General features: G+C 42.9%; 1 protein-coding gene across 7 annotated transcripts in view; it reads left to right on the forward strand.

Moving 5' to 3' along the window:
• The window catches only part of sipa1l3 (signal-induced proliferation-associated 1 like 3), a 242620-nt gene that overhangs the window by 63604 nt on the left and 165904 nt on the right, over window positions 1-13112 (forward strand). The window lies entirely within an intron of this gene.

Genomic DNA, 13112 nt, shown 5'->3' on the forward strand with positions numbered 1-13112 from the left:
TGGAGAGTTAAGATCCCCCCAGCCCCCCAACTTTTAGCAGCTGGTTACAGGTAACACTGACCAAAGGACAGCCTAGCTGCTTTCACCATTCTCCCAGGATGTGCATTCCAGATCAGAACACACTGTGGAAGAAACATCTTTCCTCACAAAGATGTGAAGGTAAGATTGATTGGCCACGTTAACTTCCCCCTTAGTATCAGGGTAAATGTGTCGGGTTACAGTGATAGGGCCTGTGTGGGATTGTTGTTGGTGCAGGCTCGATGGGCTGAATGGCCTCCTTCTGCATTATAAGGATTCTATTCTATGACTTCCTCTCCCTCACTTTTCCCCTCTAGCCTTTTCCCAATCATCTCAAACTTGTCTTTTTTTTTGCTAAGGGCCATCCTTTAAATAGTCCCCCCCCCCGCCCCCTTACTACTCTTAGCAAATGGCTTCATAAATTTTGATCTGTTAATCCTTCCTCAGAAGAACAAACTCAGCTTCTCACGTCACCTCCTCACTAAAGTTCCTGGTGCCATTGGGGGGAGATTTGATAACTGCGTACAAGATTGACAGGATATGGTAGGCAGGGTAAAACTGTTGTTCCCCATTAGCTGAAAGACGGGGACACAGATTTAAGGTTCTGGGCAAGAGAGGGTTGGGAGGGAGATTTTTTTTCTCTTTATACAGATGGTGGTAATGATCTGGAACTTACTGCCCATGGAGGTGGGTAAATGCAAAAACAATGATTTCAAAAACAAATTGGATGGGCACTCGAAGAAAAGAAACTTGAAGGGTCATGAGGTCAAGCAGGGAAGCAGGATTGGCTAGATAGCTCACTGAGAAACTGACATGAACCTGATGAGCTGAATGAATTCATATGCTATAAATGACTCAAAATCTCTTCACCTTCAAGGCCTCACTCTCTTTGCTAAAGTGCAGTGCCTAAACTGATGATGCTTAACCAACAACTTATTAAAAAAAGTTCATTCTAACTTGCTTCAAAATTCTTTATTAGGACAGGTATCATTACAAGGCCAACATTTATTGACCAATTCTAATTACTCTGCAATGAAGTGGCTTGCTAGGTCATTTCAGTGGGCAGTTAAGAATCAACCACATTGCTGTGACTCTGCAGTCACATGTAGGCCAGACCAGGTAAGGACGGCAGATTTCCTTCCCTAAATTAGTGAACCACATGGGATTTTACAAGAACGAAAGTTGCTGCGGTCACCGTTATGGAGAGTAGCTTTCGATTTCAGGTTTTTGAATTGAACTTAAATTCCACCGGCTGCTGTGTGGAATTTGACCTTGTGCTCCCAGGGCATTAGCTTGGGTTTCTACATTTAAAAAGGTAAAGTCACCACCAGTCCCAGATGACCACAGGCTGCTCTCTCCTTTGAGGGATAGAAGTGACTGGTGGCGATTTAGCCCAAGGGTCACCACATCTCAGTCAGAGACAAGATTGCCAAGGAATAACCTCAGTCAGTACTCAGGAATAACTCTGGCTGGGAATTGAACCTGCACTGTTGGCATCACGCTGCTTCATAAACTAACTGTTCAGCCAACGAAGCTAAAGCAATGGTCTCTAGATTATGAGTCCCGTGACATTACCACTGCAGCACCATCTCCCCAACTTAGTGAACAATAAAGTACTGCAAGAATATAGCTTCCCCTTGCATTCAACCCCATATATTAAGTGTTCTCCTGCACAATTCTTTAAGTTGTCTAAGCTTTCCCAAAAGCAACGTTAGTCCACAAATTCACATCTGTTGACCACAACAATGAATTGCATAGTAGCTGTGATGTATTAGTATACAGTGAAAAGTATTATTTCTTGTGTGCTGTGTGGACAAAGCATACTGGCCATAGAGAAGGAGAGGGTGCAAAATGCAGCATTAGAGTGAAAGCTAGAGTGGAGAGAAAGATCAACATAATGCGAGGTAGGTCCATTCAAAAGTCTGGCAGCAGGGAAGAAGCGGTTCTTGAGTTGGTTGGTACATGACCTCAGACTTTTGTATCTTTTTCCCGAAGGAAGAAGGTTTAAGAGAGGGTGTCCAGGTGTGTGGAGTCCTTTAATTATGCTGGCTGCTCTGCCGAGGTAGAGGGAAGTGTGGACAGAGTCAACGGATGGGAGACTGGTTGGCTTGATGGATTGGGCTTCATTCATGACCCTTTGTAGTTCCTTGCAGTCTTGGGCAGAGCAGGAACCATACCAAACTGTGATACAACAGAGAGAATGCTTTCTATGGTGCATCTGTAAAAGTTGGTGAGAGTCGTAGCAGATGTGCCAAATTTCCATAGTCTTCTGAGAAACTACTTCTAGAGTCGTTGGTGGGCTTTCTTAACTATAGTGTTGGCATGGGGAAACTAGGACACGTTGGTGATCAGGACACCTCAAAACTTGAAGCTGTCGACCATTTCCCTTTTTGGGCTTCTCACAAAGTGTGCTCATTAAAGGAAGGCGGCATGGTGGAACAGTGGTTAGCACTGCTGCCTTGCAGCGCCAGGGACCCGTGTTCGATTCTCGGCTTGGGTCACTGTCTTTGTTGGAGTCAACACAGTAAGAGGTCTGACAACACCAGGTTTAAGTCCAACTGATTTATTTGATAGTAAACTCACAAGCTTTCGGGATTTGCCCCTTCATCAGGTTGTTGGAATCTGTGCATTCTCCGTGTCTGCATGGGTTTCCTTCGCTTGCTCTGGTTTCCTCCCATAGTTTGAAAGACATGCTGGTTGGGTGGATTGGCCATGCTGAATTGTCCCTTAATGTCAGGGGACACTAGTAGGAATTCTATGATTAATATAGTCATCTTGTTGCTATCTTTAAGGACTGTACATGACTGTGGGGAGAGCAAAAGGATGATTTGAAATGGTTGGTATGAAGGAAGTACATTGTAAGATATTTATTTGAAGATTTTATGGAAGCTATTTTTTGACAGTAGGAAAGTATTGGGGTCCAATGCTTGATGATAGTTGACTTGTCCTATGGAATCTTGTGAATTAAAAACCTACACTGATTTTCAGCTGCTGTATAAATGGTTCTACTAATGGTGGAATGATTTCAGGAAAGTTGTTTTGGAGTTTGGTTTTCTGCCCACTATTTCCCAAAAGTTCTCAAGTTTTTAACTGAAAATGGACAGGTGCAAAAACAAACTGCCGGAAAATCTCTGCAGGGCCAATGTATGTTGGTTCTTTTGTCTCTCTGCAGATTTTGTCAGACCTGCAGGGATTTTCCAGCATTTTCTGTTTTGTTTTCCAATTCCAGTATCTGCAGTAATTTGTTTTTAATGGCGGACAGTGCTTTTCCCTGGGAATTCTCATGCCAGAATGTGGGTGATGAGCTATTGTTAGAACATTGCTTGTGTACACACAGTCACAGTACAGCTAATTTAAAAAAAATCTATTAGTATTAGAAAACCAATGTACAAAGTGGTGGGGAAACCCTTAATCCATCTCCTTGCTCCGAAAACTCAATCCAACTCGTGGTCCCCAGACAAGAGACCTACCAGATCTAAACTGACGCTAACAGGCATAGCACCCAACCCCAAGCTTGGTCTGAATATAAAAGCCGAGGTAGAGCCACTTGGGTAGTTTAAAATTTATTCATTAGTGTCACAAGTACATTAACATTGCAGTGCAGTGCAGTAGTCACCAACAGTCTGGCGCCTGTTCAGGTACATGGAGGGAGAATTTACCATGGTCAGCACATCTTACCGGCATGTCTGTCAGACTGTGGGAGCCATGATGTATTGTTTTCTGCTGTTATGAGACTTCAGACTGCAAGGAAAGCGGAGCACCGAGAGGAAACCCATACAGACATGGGGAAATTGTCTGTGCGGAGTCTGCACAATGACCCAAGCCAGAAATCAAACCCAGGTCCCTGGCGCTGTGAGGCGACAGTGCTGAATTGGGAACTTCTAGCTTGTGTTCTGTTTACAGTGTTCTGAGCTGAGTCGTATTGCTGTCTACCACACCCTTACTGAGAAATCAATTAGCTCAATGCAGATTAGGAATTTAACTTTGTATCTGCCTTGGATGTGGTTTGCCTACTCGCGGGCTTCGAGAAAATCCATTGGCAGGCTACCAATTTGAAGTTTTTAAAATTTAACTTGCTTTGTTTCCTTAAGTACATGTACCATTCCAAATCTGCATTCTTCAGAGCCTGAACAATGTGACTGTATCAATGGTACAACAGATTGTAATAAAGTATTCAAATCCCTCTCCCATGCAATAAGTAATTCTGTGGCACTCACTCTGGGAAATGTAGCGAGAACAAAGCTTAAAACATGAAAGAACTTATTAAATAGCTTGAAATTTATTTTGGAGTGAATTGAAAGGGAACTTGTACATTTTCATATTTTCACTCCCATCTGGTGTACACAATGGAAAAAAATCAAGGTTCTTAAAACAATGTTGTAAGGTTGTGTATCTTTGCATGTATCATATATAAAAAGGATTTGATATGCTCAGGGAGTGGGAAGCACTTTGACCCTGTTAAGGCAGTTGAATTAATACTCTGCTTAAGCAGAGCGCATCGACCTTTTCTCTCTGCACCTGTATGTTAGCCTCTGGCCTCTCAGCGTTTCATCTTCGTTATTGCCTGAATGAATAGTGAAACAGGTAAACACATTTCACACTCTGAATTAGGAACTGGTTTCTCCTTTTCCAGTTGCAGCACATCAGCTATGTTTGAATTAACTGATGTGTGAACATAAGAACATAAGAAATAGGAGCAGGAGTAGGCCATCTAGCCCTTCGAGCCTGCCCCACCATTCACTAAGATCATGGCTGATCTGAAATGGATCAGTTCCACTTTCCTGCTTTCTCCCCATAACCCTTAATTCCCTTGTCTGTCAAAAACCTATCTACCCGTAACTTAAATATATTTAGCGAGGTAGCCTCCACCACTTCAACGGGCAGAGAACTCCAGAGATTCACCACCCTTTGAGTGAAGAAGTTTCTCCTCAACTCTGATCTAAACTGCCCCCCTTACCTTGAGGCTGTGCCCCCTAGTCCTGCTATCCTTCCTAAGCGGAAAGAATCTCTCTACCTCTACCCTATCCATCCCTTTCATTATCTTGTACGTCTCTATAAGATCCCCCCCCCTCATCCTTCTAAACTCTGAGTACAGACCCAGTCTATTTAGTCTCTCTTCATAGTCCAACCCCCTCATCTCCGGTATCAGCCTAGTGAACCTCCTCTGCACTACCTCCAAGGCCAAAATATCCTTGCGCAAGTGCGGTGACCAAAACTGCACACACTACTCCAGCTGCGGCCTCACCAGTGCCCTGTACAGTTGCAGCAAGAACTCCCTGCTTTTATATTCTAACCCCCTCGCTATAAAGGCCAGCGTCCCATTCGCCGCCTTGATTACCTGCTGCACCTGCAGACTGGGTTTTAGCGACTCTTGCACAAGGACCCCCAGGTTCCTCTGCACCGTAGCATGCTGCAGCTTTTCACCCTTTAAATAGTAATCCCTCCTACTATTGTTTCTGCCAAAGTGGATAACCTCACACTTGCTAACATTGTACTCCACCTGCCAGGTCCTTGCCCACTCGCTCAGCCTATCCAGATCCCTCTGCAGACTTTCCACACCCTCCGCACAATTTGCTTTTCCACTCATCTTTGTGTACATGTACCATGATTTATTAACATAGCAAAGTTTAGTTTCTGTTCTTACAAGATGCAGCATGCTGTTGGAGCACTGTCACACGGGGCCATGACATTGTGTGCTGAAGGTTGGATTGCCCCTTCATTAACAGATGTGAAAGGGTGAGTTTGAGGGATGCTATTTCTGCACAACATCTTGTAGCACCGGCAGGTGTCCGGACATAGAATGCCCAAACCTTCCAACAAAATACATAAATCTGATCCCAATCAGCATTTGAGGATCAATTGAATAGGGTGTTGGTGAGACCACATCTGGAGTATTGTGTCCAGTCTTGGAGTCTCCTTTATTTGAGGAAGGATGTGGTGGCATTAGAGGCAGTTCAAAGGAGGCTCATCAGATTGATTCCAGGGATTGAAATGAGGAAGGATTAAACAGTTTGGGCTTGTACTCCAGTTTAGAAGGATGAGCTATCTAAAATTCTAAAAGGATCGATAAAGTAAATGTAGACCAACTGTGTTTCCAGTTGTGGGGTAATATGGAACAAGAGGTCACAGGTATAGGTTGAGAGAGGGAAGATTTAAAACTGAGATAAGGAACTATACTTGCAATTAGGGGTGAGTTTGTGGAACTCACTGCCTCATAGTGTGGTGAAGTCTGAAATATTTAAATTGTTTGAAGAAGATAAATATATTTCTAATTTAAAAAAAAATGTTCAAGGGATATGGATAGGGAGGTAGAGTTGAGACAAGGGAGAGATCAACCATGACCTGATTGGAGCAGGCTCGAGGGGCTGAATTTGCCTCCTTCTGCTCCCAGTTCCCATGTTCCTAATACAGTCTGGGGGCCTGCCGGTTGAGACCAGTCTGGGAGGGGTGGGGAGCTGACAGTTGAGCCTGACCTTGGGGAAAGGGGGTGGGGGGGGGGGGGGGGTGGCCGGGGTGTGGCTGGCAGTTGAGCCTGGTTGTTGGGGGGGTGGTTGGCAATTGAGCCTGGTCGCTTGAGGGGGTGGCTGGCAGTTGAGCCTAGACTTTGGGAGGGGGGGGCAGGGGTTGGTGTGGGTGGCTGGCAGTTGAGGCCAGTTCTTGGTTGGGGTGGGGTGGTGGTCTGTCGGTTGAACCTGGTGACTTCTACCATGACGCTCATGGGCAAATGCAATTTGAATTTGAGCACACAGTGATAAATCATTGTCTGTCGCAGCATGGGTTTTGACTATTCCAGTAAATAAGCTGCCCGCTGTGTTGCTTAGACAGTAAACCCTTATTGCTATTCAGTAGCAATCACTACAGTGCTGCCTGGATTGCACATTGTACCTAATCCAAGCATAATCCTGATTCAGGCATGACACTTCATTCTGCGGCTCTGATTTGCTCCAATTATCTAGAATCCTGATTGAAAGGAATCCTGATTGTGCATAACCAGGTTTGCCAAGTCTTGATGAGTCTGAGGCCTTTTATTTAGAAAGCCTAATTTGTATGTGCATCTTGTACCTTCCTTCATTACAACAGTGACCGCACTTGAAAAGTGCGCAATAGGCTGCAAGGGATCTGGGGACGTCCAGAGGTCGCGAGAACCTTTAGAAATGCATACTTTGTTTTTCTTTTAATATCTTGTACTATAACTGTTGTACATTAGATTCATGAGTTGAGGCAGCAGTGATTCCCATGTGGCTGAGCTCCTGACCTTGTTGTACTGTATGGCATTGTGCTTCCCTGCCTTGTGTTAATGGAAGGACTTTGTGCTGTTGTGCACCATCTAGTGGTCAGTTCAGCTTTCTTAGCTGGGCAGTGGGGAAAGGAAAGTGAGGAATGGTCAGTTGGTAATTGGATACAAGTTGAACAAGTGACCCATGAATACAATTGCAACAAGTGCATCGACCGATGAGGAAAATGCATTCAGATTTTGATTTGAAATGCATACTTGCAGCAAGTAATCTTGGTGTTCGATTTGTGAATTGTGCATCTAATGCATAGATTTGTTATCATGTGGAGTTGCTGGCATTGGACTGGTGTAGGCACAGTAAGTCGTCTGTCAACACCAGGTGAAAGTCCAACAAGTTTATTTGCTCGCACGAGCTTTCGGAGCACTGCTTTCATCAGTTGAGTGAAGGAGCAGTGCTCCAAAAGCTCGTGTTACCAAATAAACCTGTTGGATTTTAACCTGGTGTTGAGAGACTTCTTACTGTGTATAGATTTGTCGGAAGCATTAATCTTTGCATATCCTATGGCAAGTTTAGAAGTGTAATTCAGACAAACTTTTTTTTAAAGAGGTATTCTTTAAAGTAACAATGTGAATACAATTTTCATTATCACACTTATTTTTGTAGCTTGGATTAAAGAGAGTTCCACATTGAAGTATTCAGTAGATATTGTTAACTCTATGCTTTCACATTAGTTGATCTTTCTGTACACCATAGCTATGACTGTAACACTACATTCTGCACCCTCTTTCCTTCTCTATTAACAATATGCTTTGTTCGGCATGCAAGAAACAGTATTTCTCACTGTATACTAAAACGTGACAATAATAAATGAAATCAAAATCGTTAGCCTGGTATTTGGTGTGTGACAGCACTATTTTGACTGTTGCGTTGTTCATTGTCAGCTTCTACATCCATGGCTCAGTTGGGGTAGCACTCTGCCTTGGAGTCGACGTAGTGGGTTCAAGTCCCACTGCAGAGACTTGAGTGCAAATATCTAGCTGAAACTTGAGGTCGGTACTGAAGGAGTGCTGCAGTGTCAGAAGCGTCATTTTGATTGAGAACTGATGTCCTGTCCAACCTCTCGACTGAATGTAACTATTTGAATGGGCAGTGGGTGAACTCTCCTGTTATGTCCAATATTTATCCCTCGATGAACAATCTTTCATAAATAAAAAACAGCTAGCTAATCGTTATTGTGTTGCTGTTTGTGGGAGTTTACTATATGCAAATTGTCTGTCTCCTACTTTACAACAGTGACAACATTTCTTTATTGAAGCACGCTGGAACATTCTGAAGTTGTGAAATATGCAGAAGTCCCCTTCTGGCTTTGAGCGATTTCAACTATTATTTTTATTTTTTATTAGTGTCACATGGAGGCTTACATTAACACTGCAATTAAATTACTACTGTGTAAATCCCCTAGTTGGCGCCTGTTCAGGTACACTGAGGAAGAATTTAGCATGGCCAGTGCGCCTAACCAACACTTCTTTTGGACTGTGGAAGGAAACTGGAGCACACAGAGAAAACCCACGCAGATATGAGGAGAATATGCAGACTCCAAAAAGACAGTGACCCAATCTGGGACTTGAACCCAGGTCCCCAGCACTGTGCTGCAGCAGTGTTAACTGCTGTGCCACTGTGCTGCCTGAAAGACTCCATAAGAAACACTTGGCCATGCTCTGGCCTAACCTGATGTCTGCATTAATATGCATGTGTTCCAACTTGTGTCACTGTGTTAATATCAGGAGCTTGAAACTCTAGCCCGGGATGGTGAGGTCAATGGTTAAACTGCTATTGCTGCTGGGTACAGCATAGATTGGAGATTTGCTGATATATAATTTAATACTATTCTAGAAAGTGCTTTTACCCAATATGCCACAAGACGCCCATCATGCTTCATGAGAATTATTGCCGTTGAGGGTAAAAGGCCTGACTAATTTGGTGGCCAAGCTACTACTATATGGAGCTGCTTGACGTGAACATTGAATATTAACTGAAAAGCTCTGACAAAGGGTCATCCAGTCTCTTAACGTTGGCTTTATTCTCTCTCCACGAATGTTGTCAGACCTGCTAAGATTTTCCAGCATGTCCTGTTTTGGTTTCAGATTCCAGCATTTCACAATATTTTGCTTTTAATTGAAAAGGTTAGTTGATTTTGAACTTTGATGCCCCGCAATGTTGCCATTGGATTACTTTTGGGTTAAAAAATCTGCAAGAAAAACAGTATTTCAGTACTTTGAATTGTGCTTTCAGTATTTTGATGTGTTTGTTTAAGTGCTGACCTTAATCACTGAAATGCCAGATTTGTAACCAGAAGTGCTTCACCTTAAAGAGAGAAAACGCTGGAAAATCTCAGCAGGTCAGGCAGCACCTGTAAGGAGAGAAAAGAGCTGATGTTTCGAGTCCAGACGATCCTTTGTCAAAGCTCCCAAAAGAGAGAGTACTGGAAAATCTCAGCAGGTCTGACAGCATCTATAAGTTGATCTGGGATTTTCCACCATTTTCTCTTTTGGTTTCAGATTCCAGCATTCACAGTAATTTGCTTTTTTCCAGTACTTCAGCCCAATTTAATGCAATTCACTTCTGTCAGACACATCCCAAATTTGGAAGGGCAAACTCTGATGTACTGCCTGGTATTATTGTTCATCAAGAATATCATGCACAAACAATTGTATTTAACCGAAATTCTGTTCATTTTCGGTCAGGAAGCATTAATTTATTTAATGTTAAGATAGTGAAAATAAAGGTAAACAGCGGCTTTGACAAAGGGTTGTCTGGACTTGAAATGTCAGCTCTTTCCTCTCCTTACAGATGCTACCAAACTGGCTGAGATTTTCCAGCATTTTCTCTTGTGGTAAACAGAATTTTGTGTGCAATTTCACCTAATTAATTTGGGCAGCTTGAAAGTGTGCCCTTCAACAAAGATTTAGAGGGACAAAGACCTCTTTAGATGTGTATGTTAAGCTGAATTGAAAAAAAAAATTAAATGGCAGTTTTGCAGCATTTTTACTCAGTGTGCGTTCACATGATTGGTAAAGTAAATCTGCATTCAATTTTAAAATGAAAGCAAAATATTGTGGATGCTGAATAATCTCCATGATTAATGGTCATGTAGGCTCCGAACATTGGCTCTATTCTCTTGCCACAGATGCTGTCAGACCTGCTGAGATTTTCCAGCATTTTTCTGTTTAGTGTTCAATTTATCTGCTTATACAAAATACCTTTCTTAAATTGGGTAGCACAGTGGTTACCACTACTGTCTCACAGCTCAAGAGACCTGGTTTAATTCCCAGCTTGGGTGACTATCTATGTGGAGTCTGTGCACTCTCCCTGTGTCTGTGTGGGTTTTCTCCAGGTGCTGAGATTTCCTCCCACAGTCCAAAAGACATGCTATTTAGGTGCAGGGACCATACTAAATTCTACCTCAGTACCTGAACAGAATGTGGCGACGCGGGCATTTTTACAGTAACTCCATTGCAGTGTTGCAAGCCTACTTGTGACTAATAAATAAGCTTTAAATAAAGCACTGGTTGAAATTTTTAATGTTTTTTTTTCTGCCATGGGTTATGTAATCTGAAGCAAAGTCAGAAATGAATGCTCTCCAAGAGTCAATTCCACAACCAAAAATGAGGGGTTTTGCCTTTCCAAGGACATCAGCAACCATATATCAGGCTGAGAAGGTAGTTTGAAGACTCGCGTGACTGAGCTGAATCATGCAGAGGAAGCCAGTCCAATCAGCATTGTCAAACTCGCAAGAAATATTTGTTAAATGTGAGCCTTCATCCCAGTAAAACAAATGGAAGTAATTTTAAATAACACTGCAGCATCCAAATTCTGCAGGGCGGTCTTCTTAGATCTATCTACTTTCCTTCGATCGATGTGAAGTAAGCGCAGAATGTTTGCATTTAAATTTTTTCCTTTTTATTTGTTGTTTCTTCTTCACAACTTCAACCTCCTTGGTCAGAATGTCATCCCAGGACAAACTCTGGTTTTTAAATGCTGCATTAACTCTGTGAGTGAATTTCTTTACCCTGGAGATGTTCATGAGCAGAAACATGTTCTTTCTGTATCACTAACACCAACTGCTGCTTCATTCCCACGGAGCTTGCTTTCGCTGCAGGCTCTTGATGAGGTTTCCAGCAGCCCCTACCCTTAACTGGAAAGAGATGTGAATCCAGGCACTTGTGCCGACAGCTGCCCGAGTATAACCACAGGCAAGGAAATTGAGGATATTGGGGGAGAGTGGGACAGACCGCAGGGGGGGTAAGAGAGTCTAATTTTGATTTGATTTATTATTATCACATGTATTGGGATCCAGTGAAAAGTATTATTTCTTGCATGCTGTACAGATAAAACATACTCTTCATAGAGAAGGAAACAAGAGTGCAGAATGTAGTGTTACGGTATAGCTAAGGTGTGGCGAAACATCAAATTAATGCAAGGTAAGTCCATTCAAAAGTCTGATAGGAGCAGGGAAGAAGCTGTTCTTGAGTTGGTTGGTACATGACCTCAGACATTTGTATCTTTTTCCCAACGGAAGAATGAATGTCTGGGTTGCGTGGGGCTCCTTAATTATATAGAACATAGAACACTACAGTACAAACAGGACCTTCGGCCCACTAGTTGCGCCGATCACTTGTATACCTACTAAGCCGTAGACCTATCTATAACCCCCAATCCCATTAGATCCCATATACTCATCCAGAAGTCTTTTAAAAGACCCCAGCGAGTTCACCTCCACCACCACCGACGCAGCCGATTCCATTCACTCACCACCCTGTGAGTGAAAAACTTACCCCTAACATCTCCTCTGTACTTGCTTCCCTGCACCTTTAAATTTGTGTCCTGTCGTAGCGACCATTTCAGCCCTGGGAAATAGCCTCCAAGAATCCACCCTATCTATTCCTCTCAACATCTTATAAACCTCTATCAGGTCGCCTCTCAACCTTCGTCTCTCCAGGGAGAAGAGTCCCAGCTCCCTCAACCTATCTTCATAAGGCATGCCTCCCAATCCAGGCAACATCCTTGTAAATCTCCTCTGCACCCTTTCAATAGCTGGCTGCTTTTGAGGCAATTGGAAGTGTAGACAGAGTTGATGGATGGGAGGCTGGTTTGCGTGATAGATTGGGTTACATTCACGACCCTTTGTAGATGTTTGCGGTCTTGGAGAGTAGGAGCTATACCAAGTTGTGATACAACCAGAAAGAATGCTTTTTATGGTACATCTGTAAAAGTTGGTGAGATTTTAGCTGACATGCAAATTTCCTTGCCAAATATTGCGAAGGGAGGAATCTGATGGCTGGACAGCAAGTACAACATGTAAGTTGCATCTGTTTGCAGTTTGACGATAAGAAGACAATTAAACTCCTATGTTGCATCAGAACCTGAGGAGGCACAGTCTGAAATCTCAGGTGGGAGTGGAAACAGCCAAAATTTGTTGAGGAATTAATTTAAAAGGGGTCTTCACATTTTTTTATCAAATATTCTTTGCAAGGTTTAGATGAGTTATAGAACTTAACCACAGATGGTTGAGTTAAATAATAAATGATGCCCCTCCAAAACAATGTACCTGATGCAAAATGAACTGCAGATGCTGGAATCTGAAGCCAAAAGAGAAAATGTTGAAATTCTCAGCAGGTCTGGCAGCATCTATAAGGAGGGAAAAGAGCTGACGTTTCAAGTCCAGATGACCCTTTGTCAAAGCTACCTGATACTAAAGTCTGTGGACACATGCCAACCAATTCAAACAGCTTTTTCCCTGCTGTCATCAGACTTTTGAATGAACTTTTGAATAAGCTGATCTTTCTCTAAAGCCTAGCC

The sequence above is a fragment of the Carcharhinus amblyrhynchos genome, unplaced genomic scaffold (assembly GCF_965287045.1).
Source record: "Carcharhinus amblyrhynchos unplaced genomic scaffold, sCarAmb.v2.hapA scaffold_37, whole genome shotgun sequence".
In the NCBI taxonomy this organism is placed as follows: domain Eukaryota; kingdom Metazoa; phylum Chordata; class Chondrichthyes; order Carcharhiniformes; family Carcharhinidae; genus Carcharhinus; species Carcharhinus amblyrhynchos.